At 32.8% G+C, this 21,596-nt stretch overlaps 1 protein-coding gene across 1 annotated transcript in view; it reads left to right on the top strand.

Annotated features, from left to right (window-relative positions):
* LOC141553467 (cation channel sperm-associated auxiliary subunit beta-like) overlaps nt 1-17,858 on the top strand; it is a 218,308-nt gene extending 200,450 nt beyond the window's left edge. Inside the window, exons 23-24 of the mRNA XM_074285114.1 lie at nt 13,568-13,642; nt 17,338-17,858. The gene's annotated coding sequence lies outside the window, so the exon portion shown is untranslated. The remainder of the gene's footprint in view (nt 1-13,567; nt 13,643-17,337) is intronic.
* Nucleotides 17,859-21,596: the final 3,738 nt, after the last annotated feature.

Genomic DNA, 21,596 nt, shown 5'->3' with positions numbered 1-21,596 from the left:
AAGCCTTTCTCTACCCTTCTTAAGCAAGTGCCATTTTGCTGTGAAATATTTATCATTTTTATGTTTGCATTGCATATATTTGTTTGCAAGTTGACTTCACCATTAAAATGAGAACTTCTTGAGAGCAGGGTCTGTTTTGCCTCTTTTTGTGACCCTAGCACAGTGCTTGGCATGTGGTAGGTGCTTAATAAATGTTTAATTGATTAATGTGACTAACTGGCATTAGTCACTGAATGAATAATTTAGTGATTCTAAGCATTTATTTTCAAATCTTACAATGTACAATATACATCTAACTAAATATGTTTGGTAAAATAGCAACAGTAATTATTTTATGCTTTATGTGGTTTCTTTTAGTAAAGCACTTTGTAAGCCATAAAGTAGTATGTAAGCCACAAAGTAGTATGTGAATAGGAATTTCTAGAGTTCTATCACAATGAAACAGATCATACTTCACTCATGTTTGCTTAGTTTATGTAAGACTCATTCATCTACTCCCAAAAGTTTGCCATAGGAAAGTCACATAATGTGCTGGAAACATTCCAGTCTTCAGATTTTTAGTTATTGTTGCTGATATCATCACTTTGATTGAGAAAGAAGAATATTCGTCCTATAACTCAGAGCCTTCAAGCTCTAGGTTTTAAAAACCCTCACTAGCCATGACCTAGCTAAAACTCCTAAACAGTATAACTTTACATTTCAAACCAATGGGGCAGGCAGTTCTTTCAAGTCACCTCCAGGGGTTCCCAGCCTACTTTTTCTTATCTTACATTACAGATATAATTATTGGTCTCTGTTGTTTCTAAAAGGCAATGGCAAAAGCATATCATAAGATTATGACAAATAACACTGTCCCTTTTTTAATTTATCTCTCCACCTCCAAACCAACTTTGATGAAAGAAAACAAAATTAAAAAAAACCTTCCTTTGATCTCTTTGTCACTATCTCTTGCTCTCACACATACATATGTATTTTGCTAGATAAAATGGGATTATAATTGGTAAAATGGTCATTTATTTCTCTAAGTTTCTATGAAAAAATGTATATGTTATTATACTCGATAATAGTGCAAAAGTTAGAAATGTGAATACTGATACATTGAACCTATGAGAAACAGGGAGTACATGTTAGAATTCTTACAAGGTACTAAGTCACTGAAATTGATAGAGACAATAATTATCTAATTTAGCATGGTTCAGTATGTTTGATCTGATCCTACAAGGAGATGTTATAGGCCAGAACTTGAAACAAGGTACTCAGTGGAATTGATGAGATAATGATTTACATCTACTTAGTACTAATTTACATGTACTTAGTACTTACTATAATTCCACAAGATTCACACCTTTAAGAGAGCATATATAAGGAGGAGCTGACAAGCTCACAGGAGGAAAAGCCTGCTCTTGGACTTCCAGGAGATTCACAAGTCAGAAGCCCACCAGCCCATTCTCTAAGAGGTGGAGTTAAGATTTATTCCAACTTCCACCTTTGTGCTGGGTGGAGACATTGGGAGGACAAGAGGCTGAAGCTGGCAATGACAAAGGACTAGCTACAAGAGCTCTCAGGAACCAAGGAGAAAGAAGGCTTCTATTAAAGCTATTAAAGCCCCTGGAAAAGAGACAAGACTTTGAAGGAGAAAATAAAGGATCTAGTCTTTAATTCCTGGCTGCATTTGGAGTGATTATTGAACTGAACTGAAACTAAGGCTGCCTCCAGAAGCTCCCCAAGAAACCTGCTCCCAGAGAATGATTACATTTTAGAGAAGTGAACACTACAAGTATATTCCTGCAACCATGAACAACTGTAATCTTTTCCAAGATATTGATGAAAATATACATTTCTGCAAATAATTCTTTATAACAAAACATTAATCCTGATAATAAACACTTCTCCTGGCACAGTAACCATGAAATAACCCATAAAATACGATACAAGAAAAGAAATTGGTAACATGCAAAATATTTTTTCTTATTTGTAATTCCCTAGAATTTGATATCCTTATGTGCTAACAGGCCAATTAAAAAACCAAACAAACATTAATTTAGACAATATTCACTTTTCATAACACATTTATTATAAATATTGTGCAACAAACAAAATTCTTAAAATTAAAATCTTTTTTTTAAACATGAATGTTACCTTTCACCATGTCAGATAGCACTACAATTTGTATTTGTATAATACAAACATAGCCATTTTTCCATTTTTTTAATCCCCTCATCACACACTTGAGAGGTTAACTTAACACTTTTTGAGGCATAGTCAAAAACACTTTTATAAATATTTTTCTTCTTTTTGTGGATATAATGAATTTTTTCCCTAGTAAATTTATTTTTAATGCACATTGATTTATGAATCATATTGGGAGAGAAGTCAGAGCAAAAGGGAAAAACCATGGGATTAAAAAAAAAAACCAAAAAATTAAAGAGAACATAACAAGTTTTGATTTCCATTCAGGATCCTTAATTCTTTTTCTGGATGCAGATGACATGTTTTGTTCAAAGTCTATTGGAATTGCTTTGGATCACAGAACCACTGAGAAGAACCAAGCCTTTCATAGTTGATCTTCCTGCATTCTTGTGTTATTGCGTATAATGTATTCATAGTTCTGCTTGTTTTGCTCAGCATCAGTTACTTACATTTTTTTTAGGCCTTTCTAAAATTAGCTTGTTCATCACTTTTTTAATGGAAGAACATTCTGTTATCTTCATATACCAAAACTTGTTTAGCCATTCCCCAATTGATGTGTAACTACTCATTTTCCAATTCTTTGCTACCACAAAAAGAGCTTCTACAAACATTTTTGACCATATGAGTCATTTTCCCTCCTCTGTTTTCCTTGGAAGACAAACCCAGGAATGCACTTCTGGGTCAAAGGGTATGCATAGTTTTATAGCCTTTTGGGTACAGTTCCAGATTGCTCTCCAAAATAGTTTGATCATTTCACAATTCCACCAACAATGCAGTAGTGTTGCAGTTTTCCCACATACCTCCCAACATTTTTCATTATCTTTTCCTGTCATCTTAACCAATCTAAAAGGTGTGAGGTATACCTTAGAGTTGTTCTAATTTGCATTTCTCTAATCAATAGTGAATTAGAACATTTTTTCATATGAATATTGATACCCTTAATTTCATCATCTGAAAATTGTTCATAGCTTTGGCCATTTATTAATTAGGTAATGGATTGTATAATTTTTGTGTCATTTTAGAAGTGATACCTTCATCAGAAATATTGGATGTAAAGATTTTCCCCCCAGCTTTGTACTTATCTTTTAATCCTGTTTTTGTTGGTTTTATTTGTACAAAACTTTTTTAATTTAATGTAATCAAAGTTGTTCATTTTGTCTTTTATAATGTTCTGTTGTTCTCCTATGGCTAAAAATTCCTCCCTTCTCCAAAGATGTGATAGGTAAATTATCCCTTGCTCTTGTAATTTGCTTCAAGTATTACCCTTTATGTCCAAAGTATGTACCCATTATGACCTTATTTTGGTATGGGGTGTGAGATGTAGATCTATGCTGAGTTTCTGGCATATTATTTTCCAGTTATCACGGCAATTTTTGTCAAACAATGAGTTCTTATTCTGAAAGCTGGAGTTTGAGGGTTTATCAAATACTAGATTACTATAGGCCTTGATTATTGTGTTGCATGTATCTAATCTATTCCATTAATTCAGTACACTGTTTCTTAGCCACTAATAAATGTTTTTCATGACTGCTGCTTTATAATATAGTTTTAGGTTTGGTACAGATAAGCCACCATCTTTTGTATTCTTTTTCATTAATTCCTTTGATATTTTGACTTTTTGCTCTTCCAGATGAATTGTTATAATTTTTTCCAGTTTTGTAAAATAATGTTTTTACAGTTTGATTGGTATGGCACTGAACAAGTAGACCAATTTATGCAGAATTGTCAATTTTATTATATTAGGTTGGCCTAGCTATGAACAATTAATATTTTTCCAATTGTATACATCTGATTTGTATAAGAAATGTTTTGTAAGTGTGTTCATATAGTTCTTGGGTTGTCTTGGCAGATAGAATCCCAGATATTTTATTTTATGTATGGGAATTTTAAATGGAGTTTCTCTTTCTATCTCTTCTTTCTGGGCTTTGTCAGTAATATGTAGAAATGATGATTTGTGAGGGTTTATTTTATATTCTGCAACTATGTTAAAGCTGTGAATTGTTTCCAGTAGGTTTTTGGATGATTTTCTTGGATTCTCTAAGTATATCATCGTATCATCTGAAAAGAGTGATAATTTTATTTTCTTATAGTCTATTCTAATTCCATTAATTTATTTTTCTTTTCTTATTGCTAAAGCCAATATTTCTAGTAGAATGACAGTTGTGATAATGGGCATCCTTGTTTTTCCCCTGATCTTATTGGGAATGCATCCAGCTTCTCTCCATTACAAATAATTCTTGCTGTTTGTTTTAAATAGATACTAATTATTTTAAGGAAAGTTTTCTTTATCTCTTTTCTCTCTAGGGTTTTTAATGGGAATGTGTGTTATATTTTGTCAAAAGCTTTTTATCTGAATTTATTGAGATTATCATATGATTTCTGTTGGTTTTGTTATTGATATTGTCAATCATGATAATAGTTTTCCTGATAGTGAATCATTCCAGCATTATATAAATATAAATATAAATATATATATATATATATATATATTGTCTTAGTGTATTACCCGGCTGATAAGTTGCTGTAATCTTTTTTCTAATTTTTTCTTTAAAATTTTTGTATCAGTATTCATTAGGGAGATTGGTAAGTAATTTTCTTTCTTTTTATTGGCTCTTCCTTATTTAGATATCAATGCAATATTTGTGTCAGAGAAGGAATTTGATAGTGCTCCTTTACCTATTTTTTCAAATAGTTTATATAGTATTGCAATTAATTGTTCTTTAAATGTTTGGTAGAATTAACTTCTGAATCCATCTGGCTCTGAAGATTTTTTTTTTCCCTCAGGAAATTCATTAATGACTTGTTTGATTTCTTTTTTATGAAATGGGACTATTTAAGTAATTAAATTAATTAATTCTCTTAACCTGGGCAATTTGCATTTTTGTAAATATTCATTTTGGTTAGGTTATCAAATATACTGCCATATAATTGGTCAAAATACCTCCCTTATTATTGCTTTAATTTCTTTTTCATTGGTGCTAAGTTTGTCCTTTTAATTTTTGATGCTGGTGATGCTTTCCTTTTTTCTAATCAAATTAACCAAAGTTTTATCTATTTTTTTCCCCATAGAATCAACTCTGTTTATTAGTTCGATAGTTTGCTTAGTTTCAATTTTATTAATTTCTCCTTTGAGTTTCAGAATTTCTAATTTGGTATTTAATTGGGGGTTTTAATTTGTTCTTTTTTCTAGTTTTTTTCCATTGCATGCCTAAATTCATTGATCTTCTCTTTCTCAATTTTATTCATATAACTATTTAGAGATATAAAATTTCCCTTAAGAATTTCTTTGGCTGCATCCTATAGGTTTTGATATGTTGTCTCACTATTGTCATTTTCTTGGATGAAATTGCAGATTGTTTCTATGATTTGTTGTTTGATCCACTCATTCCTTAGAATTAGATTATTTAATTTCCAATTGATTTTTCATCTATCTTTCCTTGGTCTTTTATTGAATATAATTTTTATTTATATTGTGGTTTGAAAGATAAGCATTTATTATTTTTGCCTTTCTGCATTTAATTGTGCTCCAATATATGGTCAATTTTTGTTTATTGATGTCATGTACTTCCAAGAAAAAAAGTGTATTCCTTTCTGTCTCTATTCAATTTTCTCCAGAGGTCCATTATATCTAATTTTTCTAGAATTCTATTAATCTCTGTAGTTCCTTTCTTGTTTATTTTGTAGTTATATTTGTCTGATTCTGAGAGGGGAAGGTTGAGACCTTCCACTAGAATAGTTTTACTGTCTATTTCTTCCTGTAACTAGCTTAAAATCTTCTTTAGGAATCTGCCTGCTCTACCACTTGATGGATACACATTTAGTATCATCACTACTTCATTATATGTGGTACCCATTTTCAATATGTACTTTCCTTCCTTATCTCTTTTAATAAAATCTATTTTTACTTTTGCTTTATCTGAGATCAGAATTGCTACTGCTTTTATTTTTTTTAAACTTCACCTGAAGCATAATAAATTCTGTTCTAGCTTTTTACTTTTACTCTCTAGGTCTTTCTCTGTGTCAAATGTGTTTCTTATAAATAACATATTGTGTGGGATACTGTTTTTAAATTCACTTTGCTATTCACTTTCATTTTATGGGAGAGTTCATACCAATCACCTTCACAGTTATAATAACTAGGTCTGTATTTCCCTCCATCCTATTTTTTTCCTTATATATACTTTTCCTTATATATACTTTTGTTCTCTTTTTTTTTCACTCTGTTTTTAGGATTGTTTTTTCCCAAAATTTATTTTATTTGAAGAAACAGAATAAGCAAAAAATCAGAAAAGCTATACAAAATGAAATGAAACAAAGCAAAATGGAGCATTATCCAGTAGAATATCAGAGAGGATTTAAAATATATGGCAACAAATACCAATTTAGGAAAGTATATATATATTAGTAGAAGAAATTGTTTTCAAGTGTCCATCTTTTATTTACTTCCTTGCAAATTGTTCTTTTGTTCTCTGCTGCTCATCTTATTTATTCTTTTTTTCCTCTTTCCTCCCTCCACCCCACCCCCAAGCATGCTATAATTAAGAAAAGATACATTTATATTTATATACACACACATATACATATACATAAGTACACGTATACATATATATATATATATATATATATATATACATACACAAATAAATGCACACAGACACACACAAAACTCCTTTCATCCCCCACTCTCCTCAAGCAGCTACAGTTAAGAAAAGACATATTTATATATACCTATGTAGTTATATACATACATACACACATTTGCACACATACTTACCCAATACATACATGTCTTTCCTGTCTCTGCTGACTCTTTCATTAAATAATGCTCCATAACTTGGCTTACTATTACTTAACCTCCTCCTACCTAGACATCCCGCCCTTGTCTTTTCTCTCACCCTTTTTTTTTTTCCAATCCACTTATCCCTTCCTCCTTATTTCTTTATAGATTTTGGAGGTTGCTAAACCCTTCATTGTATATCTGTAGTGTTGCCTATTGAATCCATTCTTGATGTGATTAGGTTTTCAGAACTATGATTCCTCCTTCTCCCTTTAATGCCTCTATGTCTATTATTTCTTTGTGCCTCATTTGTATAACATGATTACTATTTTTAACTTTACTCTGCTAATCTTTCTTTTGAGCTTTCCCTAATGTTGATATTAATCATATAAATAAAGAATATATTTCCTGTGTAAAAAATCAGTTTGTCCATGTTTAAACAGCTTGTCTATGTTAAGTTATTTAAAATTGCTCTTTGATATTGGTTTTTATGTTAAATTTGGATTTAGCTGATATAAAGTCCATTTTTTCTCATTGAAAATTATAGATAATTTTGCTGTATATGATATTTTTGATTGCAGATATAGTTCTTTTGCTTGTCTGTAGACATGATTCTATGACATATAGTCTTTTTTTTTTTAGCTGCTAATAAGTCTTGTACAGTTCTAATTGTAGCTACAGTGTTTTTGAATTGCTTTTTTTCTTGTTTCTTGCAAAATTTTCTCTTAGATCTGGAGGTTTTGAAATTTTACAATAATATTCCTATAAAATTTCCACAAAGGATGTCTTTGAGGTGGTGATTGATGGATTTTTTTTTTTTTTCCTATTTCTATCTTCCCCTCATGTTTTATCACTCCAGGACAATTTTCTGGAATTATTTTCGTCATTGTTGTGTCAAGGTTCTCTTTTGTGTCACAACTTTCTGGCAGTTAAATTTTTATATATATGTATGTTTGATCTGTTCTCTCCAGATCTGTCATTTTTCTTAGGTTTCACATTCTCTTCTATTTGTTCATTCTTTATAATCTGTTTTGTTATTTTTTGATCTCTCATAGCTTCATTGGCTTCCCCTTGCCCAATTCTAATTTTCAAAGAGCTATTTTCATCTTTGAGACTCTGTACTTCTTTTTCTAATTGGTTAGCTTTTCCCCTCCCATAATCTTGTTTTACTTATGTTTTTTTTTTTCTTTAGTTTTTCCTCAATGTCTTTCATTTGATTTTTGAATTATTTTTTAAAATTTTTGATAAATTTTCTCTGGGCAGGGAGCCATTTCACATTAGTCTTTGGGGTAAAAACTTTTTTTTTTTTTTTTTTTTTTTTTAACTAAGTGTCTTCTGAAAATAAATCTTTCCTGTTCCCATATTATGTTTCGATGGTAGGATTCTTCTTTGCCAATTCATTTTTTTTTTTTTTAATATGAGGTCATGATCTCTAATCATGAGTTGGAGGGGGTGATGTCTCAAGTTTTTCTTCAGTTCTCCACTCTAACCAGGAACTCCAAACCCAGAGCTCCACCCTCCTGCAAGCCAGCAATGCCCCACCACTGCCTTGATGCTTCTGCACTCACCAGGTGCTGGTTCCATTCTTCCCAGAATTGGGACTCAGCAGCATAGCTGGGCCTGGCTTTCCCAATCAGTGCACTCTATCTTCCTGGACTCAAACCCCCATTGGACAAAGTCCAGGAAGTGAAAGTGTCTGTGGGGTTCCTGCTGAGGTTCCAGTCACACCCAGATAGCCAGAGGGATCCCCACTAGATATTTCTGAGGAACTAGCCATGAGGTGTTCGCACAAATTAATCTGGGTCTTTGGTCTTTCTTCAGATCTTGTCAAATTGTATCAAGAGGACACTTGTTCTTCCCAAGGTTTTTCTTCTTCTTGGTTTTTCTCTAGTCTACATTCACCCTGAGGCATAAATTTGCTGTATTTTTGGGGAAAATCAGGAGTGCTTGAAATTTACCAACTTACTCTGCCATCTTCCCATTATCTTCCCAGTCTTATTTTTTTCCCCTGACCCCACCTATTACCTTATCTCCTATCACTCCTTCCCCTTCTCTTAGTAGTTTTTTTTTTAAACTCACTCCACCTACTATCTTATCTTTTATCACTCTTTACCCCCCTTCTCACAGCTTTTCTCTAAGTATTTCTGACCTCTCTTCCAGCCTGTCCCTTCCTTTTTTTCCTCTTTCTCCTCCTACTTCTTTATAGGGTTAGATAAATTTCTATAGCCAAATGAATTGTTCAGTTATTCCCTTTTAGAGCCAAAATTGATGAGATAAAGCTTCAGACAATGCTCATCCCACTCTGTTCATTCCCTTCATTGTAATAGGTCTTTTGCATCTCTTCATGTGAACTAATTGTTCCATTATACCTCCCCTTTTCTCTTTGTCCAGTATAGACCTTTTCCAACCCATTAATGTCTTTTTTTTTAAATCATCACATCAGAGTCCATTCACAACCACACACTCAGTCCAGGTGATGCACTATTTTGTCTGCCCTAGTGAATGATAGAATTCTCAAGAGTTATAGATATCCTTTTTCCACCTGATGGAAACAGTTTAACCTTTAAATCCATATATATATATATATATATATATATATATATATATATATATATATATATATATAATTTCCCCTGTTTATCTTTCTATGCTTCTCTTGAGTTCTGTGTTTGTAGGTAAAATTATCTGTTAAATTCTGTTTTGTTTTGTTTTTTCAATAGAAATAATTGCAAGTCTCTTACTTAATTGAAGCTGGAAGATGATGCTGAGTCTCCCAGGGTAGTTAATTCTTAGTTGTAATCCTAGGTCCTTTTGGGGAGGGTTGGGATCCCTTTAAGATTCCTAATTGCCCAACCCATGACTGACCTTGATTCACAAATTCTGGTCAAAGGCACCCTTTGAATATCCGGCCCCAGCCCCCCACTCTCAGCTCAGCTTCCCCCAGCCCTCACCTGATCAGGGCTAACTGAAAAGCCGGCCAGAACTGGGTACTGCCCATCATCTTCTAGGTATAAAAGAAACAAACTGGAACGCCCTCTTTGCAGGAGCCCTCCCAGTCAACACATGGTATCCTTCCAGCCATGTAAGGGTCCCTGCCAGCCAACGGCCACCTTTGGCCCTGGCATCTTTCTAACTGAGCTTTATTTCCAAATTCCTACAATAAACCTTTTATTTATCAATCTAGGTTTTTGGGCCTGTAAATTCATCTTACTGGGACACTGTGCCTCATGGGATCTATGCGCCGACAAATGGGGTTCCCCCTTTCCTTTCCCTCATTACTTTGTCTTCTGGAATAATGTATTCCAGACCCAATGCTCCTTTATTGCAGAATCTTCCAGATCTTGCATAATCCTGACTGTTGCTCTTTGATATTTGAATTGTTTTTGTCTGGCAGTTTGCAGCACTTTTTTTTTTTGAGATTATGGTTTTGGAGTTTTGCAAGAATGTTTCTTGGGGATTTACTTGTGGGATCTCTTTCCAGATGTGATTGATGGATTCTTTCAATGAGTATTTACCCCTCTGTTTTTTGAATTTTGGGGCAATTTTCCCTAATGATCTCTTGTAGTATGCTATCCAGTTTCTTACTTTGATCATGTCCTTCATATAGGCCAATAATTTTTTAAATTGTCTTTTGTGGATCTGTTTTCTAGGTTGGTTCTTTTTTCAATGAGGTATTTCATATTTTCTTCCATTTTTTTTTCATTCTTTTCTGTTTAGCTAATTTTTGCTGTCTAGCAGAGTCCTCAGTTTCCATTTGTACTACTCTAGTCTTTAATGTGTGATTTTCTTCAATTATCTTTTGTATCTCTTTTTCCATTTGGTTAATTCTACTATTTAAGGAGTTGTTTCCCTCAAACACTTTTTTCCTTCCTTTTCCAAGTTGTTGATTATCTCATACATACCTTTCATTTTCTTTCGCATTTTTTCCTCTCTTTTTTATTTGCCTTTAAAAATCTTTTTTGAGTATTTCCAAGAATCCTCTTTGGAAACCTGAGACCAATTCATCTCACTCTTTGAGATTTTTTTCACATTCATATTCACATTCATATATGTGAGTTTGTGTTTTGTTATGCCCTGTCATCACAGTAGCTTTCTGATGATCAAGGTTTTTTCTTGTTTCTTGCTCATTTTCTTTTGATATTTCTTTTTTCTTTTTTTTTTTTTTTTTTCCTTTTAAGGTGGAATTCTGCTCCTGGGATAAAGGCGACATGTCCCAAGCTTCCTGTGCAGCTTTGAGCCTTGGCTTTGAGCACTGAGGCCCCTTGTATTTGCAAGGATAGCTTTGCTTGTTCTTTTTAGGAAACAGCCTGATTTTTCAGTTTGCCTTCTGAGCTGGGACAGAAAGCTTCCTCACTGATTTGCTCTTTTACAGAGGCAGGACTAAGGGTTTTAGTTGTTGATTTGCTGTGATTAAGACCCTCTCACCAGCTTTACCAGAATGTATCTGAGCTGGGATCCTTTTCACCCCAGTGAGTATGACTTTTCTCGTAGTTTTTCCAATCTAACTTTAGCTGGAGAATGGTTTCATTCTGTCCGACTGTTCAGAAGCTTGGTTTCATGTGGTTTTTGAGGAAAACATGCAGAGCTGAAGCAGCTTCCTGTCTTTACTCCACTATCTTGGCTCCATTCCTGGAAATCTGTGGGACTGGATATATTGAATTATTGATTTTTTTTAATCACCAAACTCATGGCACACAGAGGCTATAGATATTCCAGCAGAACATTTATCTAACACCTTTATTTTCTGTGCTGTATCACTGACTTTGCATGGTTGGACTTATAGATCAAACACTTGCACAGCACTTTGTGGACATAATTATAACAGAAAATCAAGTTTCAAAGGCAAACAATAAAAACATGTAATACACAGGGAGTTCTTTACAATGTTTGAGTGAACAAAATCAGTGAAGTGCCTCATATGATTCTAGCAACTGCATAAATTTGCACATATTGTGGCTATCATTTTTCTACAAGGTACATAGCTGCCAATGTGTATGGTTTCCAATGCAAAAGTAAAGATAAGTAGAGGATTGTTGAGAATTTACTACACATATTTTTTATCTATATTTTTTACCTGTCTATCTATCTACATCTGTATCTACCAGGCAGTATAGTGGATAGAGTGCTGAACCTGAAGTCATGAAGACTCATCTCTCTATAGTCAACTATCTCTTTGTCTTGAAAAGATAATTCCTTTGACTCTTCTAAGGGCCTGAAAATAAGAATTAGAGGATGGTCTGAAAAATTATGTTCTGTATCTGTTAGTCCTATTATAATGCACTATTAGTTCTAGTATAATTAGGAACTACTTTGCTCAATGCCTGTTTCATTAGAAGACCAGGTTACTAAAAGGCAAATCTAACTAGTGAGAACCCTGAGGGAATCAATATAGGTTTTCTAATACTTTAGCTCATGTAGTATGCTCCTTATATTAATTATCCCTTGCCCAGACTTCTTAAAAAGAGGAGTTAACAAACTTTAAGAATAGTTAGAGAAAAAAACACCTCTTTAGTCTTGAACAATACTCTCGCAGAAGTACACATAGAATGCTGAGGAAAGTGAGTTCATACTTAGAATGTACATAGTGAAAAAGGATTAACTCATAACTCTAGATTCCTGGAAACCCTTTTATCCTTTTGCAAATTTATAATCAATTAAAATTTTTTTGTTACTGTTTTATTGTTTTTTGTTATTTGTAGTTCTCTCCTGGGCTCCAAGGATCAGTGCTCTTGTGCAGTTCTGAGGATGCTCTTCCTCATGTTTCAAGTTTGTGGATTTTATGTAAACAAAGTACATCAACCAGTACTATATCAGGGACACTGCAATGCAAAATCAAAGTTCAAATCTAAATAAATAATAATAGCTGAAAGGTATAAGTACATAACAATTTGAAAAGTGCTTTACAAATACTATCTTTTGCTTTTTTACATTCACAATAAGCTGAGAAGTTTTTATTCTTCCCATTTTTCATGTGAGAAGACTCTTGGCTGAGAGAGGTTAAATGACTTATTTGCTCAAGGTCACATATCTAATATCTCTGGAATAATTCAGGTTGGCTTGCTATTATTATTACCAGAAGCATACAAATTAGATTCTATTTTATCCAAGCTTCACAGAGTATAACTGATTCTTTTCAACTAACCACAAGATTTTTTTTTTATGGGGCATTAATTGCTTTTATTAAAAAAAGTTCCTATTTCATAATTTTCATTAATATGCTCAGGAATTACATATTTACCATTTGCACCTTTGAATAATTGAGTCGAAAAGTATTATGACTCTGATAAACTTATGAGGGCACAGAACGTCTTGTTAATTACATTAATTTAGGACACTGCTCTTATACTGGCTATTATTCTCCAGGGCCAAAATGTATTATGTTTCCTAATTGCTAAATGCTTAATAATAAAAAAAAGAACCAGTTCTTGAATCCTTCCAATATACCTTCCAATAACCTTTGCTTTAATATAATGTAGTTACTTTATCCATTTGTCATTAGAATATTGGGAATAAACATTCCTAATGAGTGACTCCATACAAATGATTACAAAGACTCATATTGCTACTCAATGTTAATTATTCTGCGTCATTTCCCCACAGGGTTCTGAATTATACCATTTCAGAGTGAAAGTTGTTCCTGGAGTCACCTTTTGTAAATTAGTTGCTGAGTTTCAGGTATGGTTCAGGTTCTGGGTCTAAATGAGGCTGAAGACAATGAATTTAATGGGAATACATTTAAATTCTTGATTAAGATAAAAGTTGGAATGAAATCTAAGAGACTGAAGAGAAAACAAATTTTGTATAACTTGGTAAATAGTTTGAATGGGGGACAGACAGGCTGAGGTTACCCAAAAAAAAGTACACAATTTTGATCCTATTCACCAGAACAATGTTCTAACCCATTGCATGGCATTATGGAAATAGATAAGTGGGTAAGTACTATGTAAAGTTAGAAGATTGGGCAGTTTGTCTAATTATTTCTAAAACTGATAACACTGCTTCATGTTTATAATGCTTCTAAAGTTTATAACATGTTTATATAAAGAAGATGGTGTAAATACCATGTGTCCCAAATTAGCTGAATTTTAAACTTTCTTAGCAGAAATCTAGGAAATATAACAGAATGGTAATTATAAGTTAAAGTTTGATTCTCTGTCAGGAGAAATTGAGCCTTGAATCAGAAAGTACTTTTGGATACAGGAAGCCAAAAAAGCATAGTAACAAGCATTCCAGGCAAGATTGAAACTGGAGGTGATAGAGAGCAATATTACCTTTTGTGAGGAGCAAGCCCAAGTAAACTTCTCTTCCAAAGAAGATGCCATTCCTTGAAAGGAGCTGAATACAGCCAGCAGCAGAATGACCCATCCATTCCCATTATATAGTCAATTTAGTGAACACTCTTAAGTTCCCATAGTTGACAGTTATGAGTGAACTTAGCCACATGTGGAATCTATTTTTGTACCTCAATAAATTGTACTTCAATAAGTTTATAAGCATTCTTCCTTTTCAGGACTCTGTCACAGTTTTGTGTGTGTGTGTGCACTTTTACTTTTTTGCCATTGGGTACTCTGTTGCAATGCACAAACAGAGATACATTTCATAGATCCACAATTTTACGGTGTAGAGGAGCATTAGCACACTAGAACACATAGCTATAGAGGAGTGGGGATTCTAGTTACAGACCTAGGGGGGAAAAGAGAGCTTGTGGCTGCTCACAGATTAGAGAGCAATGACCGCACCTCTCCATAGAAAATGTTACTTTATATTTAATATTTTTATTTTCCCTGGTCTTTTACATTTATTTTTAAAACTTTGAATTCTAGATTTTCTCCCTTCCTCCCTATCCCCAACCTCTTTAAAAAAGGCACATAGGAAGTTATGTAAAACATTTCCATAAAAGTGGTGTTGTTAAAAAACAAAACAAAACAAAAATCTTACATTTTCCCCTTCAAAAAAAATTTCAAGAAAAATAAAATACAAAAAAAGAATGTGCTTAAATCTGTATTCAGACACAACCAGTACTTTCTCTGAGTAGCAATAGCATTTTTCACCATAAGTCCTTCTAGGTAGTCATGGATCATTGTAATGCAGAAAATAGCTAAGTCATTTACAGCCTATCATTCCTCAACATTGCTCTTACTATGTACATAGCACATTTCACTTAGCTTGAGTTCATGGAGAACTTTCCAGTTTTTCTGAGCCCATCCTGCTCATCATTTCCTAGGTATTAATATTCCATCATAATCACATGCTTCAATTTATTCAATCATTCCTCAATTAATGGTCATCCCTCCAGTTTTCAATTCTTTGCTCTTAAGAAGATAATTGCTATAAATATTTCTACATATAGGTCCTTTTCCTTTTTAAAAAAAAATTCTTTTTGAATTCATTCCTAATAGTGGTATTGCTAGGTCAAGGGATAGGCAAAATACACCACTTTGAAAGAATGAAAAGCTTATGGATCTCCAGAATTAGCTCTGAAAATAGCAATGAAACCCTTTGATCCAGCAATGTTTCTACTGGGATTATATCCCAAAGAAATCTTAAAGGAAGGAAAGGGACCCACACGTGCAAAAACATTTGTGTTAGCCATTTTTATAGTGGCAAGAAACTGGAAACTGAGTGGGTACTCATCAATTGGAGAATGGCTTAATAAATTATGGTATATGAATACTATGGAATACCAATGTCTGTAAGAAATAACCAGGAGGATGAGTTCAGAGAGATTTGGAGAGGCTTACATGAACTGATGCTAAGGGAAATGAGCAGAACCAGAATATCATTATACATAGCAACAAGAAGGCTATACGATGATCATTTCTGCTGAACGTGGCTCTCTTTAGCAATGGGATGATTCAAACCAGTTCCACTTGTTCAGTGATGAAGAGAGCCATATACACCCAAAGAAAGAACCATGGGAACAGAGTATGGCATGTAGCATTCTCATTCTCTTGCTGTTATTTGCTTGCATTTTTCTTTCTCAGTTTTTCTTTTCCTTCCTTCTTGAGCTTATTTTTCTTGTGCAGCAAGATAACTGTATAAATATGTATACATATATTGGATTTAATATATATTTCAACATATTTAACATGTATTGGACTACCTGCCAGTTAGGGGAAGGGATGGGGGGAAGGAAGGGAAAATTTGGAACAAAAGGTTTTGCAAGGGTCAGTGTTGGAAAAATTACCCATGCATATGTTTTGTTAATTAATTTTTTAAAGGTTAAAAAAAAAAGGAAATAAAAGAAAATAGCAAAGCAAAAAACCTGAAGCTTGGAACAGTATTTCACTCCAAGAGAAGAATCCAACTTTTAGGTTCTGCTACAGATCTTCTCATGCCACAGAATTTTAATTTTATCCACAGGTTTTAAGCTGTAATACAGCTTCAGGGGCTTCAAACTCTAAATTACAAAAATTATTCAGACTCTTCTCATATACTATCACATTGCTTTCTATCCATTCACATGAAACTCTGCATGCTAGACTAAATATGAACACACTGTAATGTTTTTTCACAGCATTGTAAACTAGACCCCAAACCACCAAATGGCAGCACTAGCCTCTGTTACTCTCTTAATTCTAAAATATTCTATATTTCAATATAATTTTGACCTATTAATGTATGTAGCTAGTCCTTTAAAATATACATACATACATATATGTATATACATACATACATATATATATGTACATATATATATGTTTCATTTAATATAGGTTACTAGATGTTTCTAAGTGTGGAAAAGCATATTTATTGTAAATAAAGTACAAGTTTCCTGTCTGTTAAATTCTAAACAAAGGCAATATGACAAGGCAGATAAAGCACTGAAGATGTTTTAAATTCTCCTTCCAACATCTCATTAGCAATGTGATCCAGGAAAATCATTTCACTTAGAAGTCAACATAGATGAATGGGAAGAACATTAGATTTGGAGTCAGAAATATCTGGACAGAGAACTCACCTCTTTCTGACTTGAACAAGTTATAGAATATCTCTGGACCTAAATTCTTCACCTGTAAAATGAAGGATTAGATATGAGAGCTGCTAAAATCCCATATCTCTCCTCTCTCTGCTCCCCCTTCTCAATATGTGTATATTTATATGTAAATATATATGTATGATTCTATAATCTTATGATTCTCTGAGTCTCATTTTCTTAATTAAAAAAAAATGAAAATACCTAATACAGTTATTCATAGGGCTATTGTGAGGCTCAAATGAAATGTTTCTCAAGATTCTTAGGAAAATGAGAAGAGTATATAAATAGAAGCTCCTATTAATTCATCAACTAGGGACCTTAGCATATCCTGTTGGCTTTAGTAAATAAAAAAAACTAGGCATCTAAAATGCTATTTTTCTTTCTGTTTCAGATTTATGTTGATAGTGCACCACTTCCATTTCCAGGGAGAATACTTATTGCCTCTATAACAGCTGTAATTATAGGAGGAATGATTCTTTCAGTATTTATGGTGGAATTATTTGATGTCCATATATGGGTGAAAATTAAAAACTTTGTATTAAGAAAGAACAAAGTAGCTGCATCATCTTCCTCTGTGAATATAAAGAAATAGAATTATACCTTATGACACAAATGAAGAACATGGAAACCAGTTCAATTTCTTTTTTTTCTCACTTGATTTTTTTTTTTTTTGTCTTTTCAATAATTTGTAGAACAAGATGATAAACCAAATGATAGTAATATGGAATTAACATTTCTTTTAGAATTCAATGAATTGTTTTTAAGTATGCTTTAAATGTTTGTTTTTATGAATTTAACTGTCCAACTATTTTTATCAATATACAATTGAAGATTGTTGAAGATTTGTTCATTTCTTTTCCCTCATTATTCCCTTACCATTTTTCTCTATTTAAATAAAAACAATTGATTTGTTACTGCCTACTGTTTTTGAGCTTCTGAGTATATATTTTACCAATCTTGTAAATTTCATTTAATGATATCTTTTTGTATTAAAGATTTTTCTTGAAATTGGGTTTTATTTTAAATGCAAGAACTGAGACCATTCAAATTTATTGATACAAAGGACAAAATGGATTTATTATTTTTTTAATATATCTAAGATTCAGCAAAATTTTTCTTGATATTTTATATTTTTATCAATTGAAATTACCAAATAAAAATGATTTATTTTTTCAAACTATTTTTAATACTTTCCTGAGGTTAATCCCTTCTATTATCAATGGGGAATATTAATCATTGTGACTGATGATCTTTTCCCATGCTCCCCTTTTTATTTTTTGGGGGTGGTGTAGTTTTCTTTCATATATATTAAAGTTCTTTTTATTTGTAAATATGGTTAAACTTTATTTTTCTTTACAACTGTTTTATTAACCCAAAGTGCATTTTATCCCAAATCCTAATATTTTTATTTATTTCTCTTAAAATTATAATCCATGATTTTAATTTGTCTTTGTGTGTGTGTGTGTATATATATATATAAATACAAATATATATATATATATATATACATATATATATATATATATATATGTATTTATATATATATATACACATACATACATATACATATGAAGAATAAATATATTGGTATCTAAAATATTATCAATAAATTTGGATGTATAGCCCATAAGGATGTATTTTAGTTGTAATTTTTGCATTGATAAATTCTTTAAGGTTATAATATATCTTTGAAATGACATCTTATGGGTTGAAGAGTATGATTTTATTCCTTAAAACTTGCTTACATGGATATTCTAAATAATTTTATCTAATTACTATATGGCAAGGAGAGCCATACATATGCGCATATAAAGGTATTAACAAATCCAACCTACAATTTTTCCTTTGTTTACCAGAAATGCCATAAAACTGGGTCAGGGACAAAGGTCTCCAGCTTTGTGATCCTACATGTATACTGCTGTGTGACCTGCAAGAGCCTTGACTTATTGCTGTTTCTTTATTAAGTTTTTTTTTTCCTGCTCTTGAGACAAAGGATTATTGAAGACAGAAGACATTATGTTAAAATATTATAAGCTTTGAAACACTGAAAGACATTTCCCAATAGATAAATGGGCAAAGAATATGAGCAAAACCAGTTATCAAAAGAAGAATTACATATTACGAATAATCATATGAAAGTAAGCTGCAGATCATGAGTAATAAAGGAAATGAAAATCCAGACAACCATGGAGTTTCAGCTCACAACCTGCAAATTGACAAAGATGGAAAACATGGGATTAAGCAATGCTAGAAACATTAAAGAAAAAGTCTTTAGTATATTACTAATATATATATATATATATATATATATATATATATATATCAGTACAACCATTTTGGAAAGCAATTTGTAATTATGCAAAAAAGTTACAAAATATTCATACTCAGAGATTCCACTCTACTAATACTAATAATATATTATGCTAATAATATCCTATCCCAAGGAGGCCATTTATAGGTACATAGTCCACATATACAACAAAATATTCATAGTAGCAATTTTTATAATAGCAAAGAACTGGAAACAAAGTAGATGGATGCTGATCAATTGAGGAATGGCTAAACAAATTGTGATACATGAATCTAATGGAATAGTATTGTTCTGTAAGAAATAATAACTATGATGAATACAGAGAACCATGAAAAGATACACAAGAACTAATACAATGTGAGGTAAGCCCAACCAAAAACAAGATAAAACAAAATGAAATTATTTATATGCACATATACATATACACACATATACATATATACACACATATATATATATATATACATGTGTCTATGTACCTAGTGACTTCCAATGTTACCAAAAAAAAGCAACTATAAAAAAGTGCATGTTGCAAAATTATAAGGAATCAGCATGGCTTATGCTGTTTGTGAAAACAAATTCCCAAATCTGAAGTAATTTTAGATAGAAATTTATGTCATTTAGTAGAGGAGAGTGAGCCATAAATGTTCTGGAAGGTTAACATTATATAGGATTTAAATAAGGATACTAGAATAGGAACCATACATACGCAATTAAGCTAAGCTGCATAGGGGAAAAGATAGATTGCAACAAATATGGGTGAAGTCAAAATGCCAGGGAATCCAAAACAGAAGCTTGGATGAACAAAACAAGACCCAGGTGAAGGGGCCTCAAGGTAAATCTAGAACCTAGGGAAACCCCAAATATCTTGTAGCCATCTCCAGGATTCCTAGACAAGTACAGACAACTTTGCTTGCATTTAAATGGCATAATAAAGTTTCCCAAATAATAATTTCCCCACAGTTCTCAAAAGCCTATTGTGTTTATCCACCTTGATAGAAGATCTATGTCACTTCGTCCAATTCATAATAATCAATTTGATAGAATGGTCTTGCATTATCCTATCAATATCAACAAAGACCCAATTGCAAAGTGGCATAGTGAGTAGCCACTTTCAAAAGCTTTAAATACTTAACGGTTATTTGGCTTAGTCATCCCATGTTCCTATCAAAGGGTTCACTCTTTTTGACTTTTGTTGACATAAACATAAAGGCACAAGAAATGGGTGATACGAAGAAAGTATTGGATAATCTACTTTGGTTCTTTCAGGGTTATAGCCTATTTTGATCCCCACTTGAAAGAGGCATATCTCTTATATCTATCTAATTAGAGGAAAGGCAATGCCAATGCCTTCTAAACTGTCCAGAATCACCTAGATTTCTTCTATTTATACTATTCCTCAAAATTTCAGTGAACAAACTGAAATCTGTTTTCCCTTGAGGTCAATTTCCTAATCCTTACCCCTTATACAGTTTGCCATTTATAGGGCATCAACTACTCTGATCTCAATGTAGTACATTGTAAAAGTTCTTTAAATGGATCGGCACAATGCAACAGGAGTTTTGAGTGGCCTAGAAGTAATTTTCTGTGGCTAGAGACTGCTCCATGGGCAGAGCTCTTGTCATATTGAGAGAGCTTCTCAACGGGAGATGGCTCCCTCTATGATTGACTGTAGGTGACTTCACAGACCCCTTTTAAGCCTATTTCCAGCAGGAGGTCGATCTCTTTATCCTGGGGTAGCTGAGCCAAATGGATGGATAGCCAAGAGAGGTAAGGAGCTTAATAGTGAACACATGGGTCTCCAGACCATGTGTTCACTAGGGAGTTAACAAGTCAGGGCATTATGTGAGCAAATATAACAAAGGCTTTAAGTTTGCACATAGCTGTTCTTGAGCACGCTCTTAGTTATTAAACTATGTTTCAAGAAATGATAGCCAGAGATCTCTGAAGGCCTCAGAGGAGGCGAGCCAGTGTAGAATTAGTTCACTCTGCAAAGGTTAGTGGCCAGAGATACTCTGGCACCCTGGGAATTAGTAGAGACTGGCAGTGTGAAAGATCAGGTAGCGCTAGGGCTTTCACAGATGAAGTGATTGCCCAGGGTTAAGTAATAAAACAATATTTTATAATACATAAGTATACACTGACACCCAGAGGAAAGGATGCTTCTTTCAGATCTCTACTAATCAGACCATAGCAGTATGAGTACCAGTTCATGTAGACCTGAAAGACAACTAAGATATAACATGATACTGGACTCCAACATAGATGGCAGCAATTGGTCTTAGTCATTAAGAAAATAGGAAAAACTTAAGGTGGATTACCTATACAATCCCTAGAGT

Source organism: Sminthopsis crassicaudata, chromosome 2, assembly GCF_048593235.1.
Source record: "Sminthopsis crassicaudata isolate SCR6 chromosome 2, ASM4859323v1, whole genome shotgun sequence".
Classification (NCBI taxonomy): domain Eukaryota; kingdom Metazoa; phylum Chordata; class Mammalia; order Dasyuromorphia; family Dasyuridae; genus Sminthopsis; species Sminthopsis crassicaudata.
Note: the sequence above shows the minus strand (reverse complement) of the source record. Positions and strands in the feature narration are given on the sequence as shown.